Source organism: Halyomorpha halys, unplaced genomic scaffold, assembly GCF_000696795.3.
Source record: "Halyomorpha halys isolate HHAL.00 unplaced genomic scaffold, Hhal_1.1 Scaffold722.1, whole genome shotgun sequence".
In the NCBI taxonomy this organism is placed as follows: Eukaryota; Metazoa; Arthropoda; class Insecta; order Hemiptera; family Pentatomidae; genus Halyomorpha; species Halyomorpha halys.
In genome coordinates, this window is record NW_027110068.1 from 180998 (window position 1) to 182790 (window position 1793).

Consider the following 1793-nt stretch of genomic DNA (forward strand, 5'->3'; position numbering starts at 1 on the left):
CAAAACAAATGATAATAATTATTACCAATCAGTATTTCGTCCCACTTTGGAATGTTTCATCAAAATTATACAAAAATACAAACATTGTAAAGTATCATAAGACTATAAGAATGTTTGTTAATATAGACAGTTGTATTAAAAAAAAATATATATATTATTACAAAAAAGTAACGAACTAGACTAAAAGAATATAAATATAAATAAATAGAATAAAAATGAATATTAATATTAAATAACGAGCAGAGCGGTCCCCACTCTTTAATAAACAAAACGGCGCAAAAGTGATAGCCCGCCCTCAGCGAACCATTCCTAACTTCTTAAAATGTCTTCGGGCAATGGTTGAGTAAAAATTGTATAAGAGTGTATACATCTATTTTTATTGTATATATATTTGTATTTGTGAAAATAAAACTTTCAAGAAGAGCAAGAAGCAAAAAAAAAAAAGTAACTAGTACAGTAATGAATTAAAAATTCTATCATTCATTACTTTAGTTTTAATTAATTATTATTCTCTTAATTCATATTTATATTTTTTTCTCTCACTCTTCTACTCATAATAAATATCTCAAACAAAGCCAATACATAATATAAAAATACAAAACTAGGAACATATATATACTTTAGTTTGTTTCGATCCTTAAATATATAGTTTTTTTGTACTAGTTTCTAAATCCCATTTAGCTCCCATTAAGAAGTCCTCCAAAGTGGGGGAAAAAATAAATATATATTTTTTTTGCACTTTTTTGTGCCTTTTCTGCTCACCATCCTAAAATTAACTACACGGTTAACAAATAATCTTTCAGTTCAATATATAACGTATAGAATTATTAAAACATGTACGTAATACCGAATAAATATCTTTATTTAAAATAAATAAATTTTTTATTTTCTACTTAAATTCATACAAGTCAAAATATTCATAATTACTTGAAAGTTATCAGTTTGATAATTTGTGCCAAAAAACTTAAATTAAAACATGTTCATTTCGAAAAAAAACAACAGCAGTTCTTACCGAATGCAACCATGGCTAGCTTGTTACTTCGGATTACCTCCCACTATGCCCTTCCTGGCTTTATAGCGTTATCAGTTAACGACAAAAAAAAAGAAAATTAAATAACGTAGGGGGGAGGAATGGGGGGGAGTTTCATCGGATTTAATCTGAGTGTTATCAACGATATCGAAAGGAAAAGTCTAAATGTAGTCCGGTTTATTTTATATACTCCCAAATTACTAATAAATATGTCTTCTAGGCGTGTTAATCTAGGCAGAGATAGGCAATGCTACTATTTTGGAGGATAGGAATTGATTCTTTGTAATAAATTAACAGTAATTGATTAATAGTGTTGTGATAAGTGATAAGCGTTTAAGAATAGAGTAAACATACGTTTAAAACTATTTAAATTTAAGAATTTTACCTGTAAAATATTTTATGATAATTACGAAAAAAAATTTTTGAAAATTGGTGCACTTAATTTATTTAAGATGAAGTAAACCTCTCATACAGTCACATCACAAATTAAGATGCTTTAGAGATCAAATTAACATTTTCAAGAGATACTCTGTATAAAATATTATAATAGACTAGTGAAATTGATTTGAAAATTCTCTCTTCCTATAAAATTTAATTTTCATTGTTTAAATTAAATAATAGGTTTCAGCTTTGTCTTTGATTGTGTATTGTCGTACCAACTCTGAACTTTTTTTAGAAAACCAAACCGCTTAATTTGACTTATTATTATTTGTTTTTCTCGCTATTGTGGATTGGGTATCTAAGGTGGAAGGAAGATCAGAAG

The 1793-nt window shown here is 26.9% G+C and overlaps 1 protein-coding gene across 2 annotated transcripts in view; it reads right to left on the reverse strand.

Moving 5' to 3' along the window:
• LOC106685654 (aquaporin AQPAe.a) overlaps positions 1-1793 on the reverse strand; it is a 66288-nt gene that overhangs the window by 20042 nt on the left and 44453 nt on the right. The gene's annotated exons all lie outside the window — the stretch shown is intronic.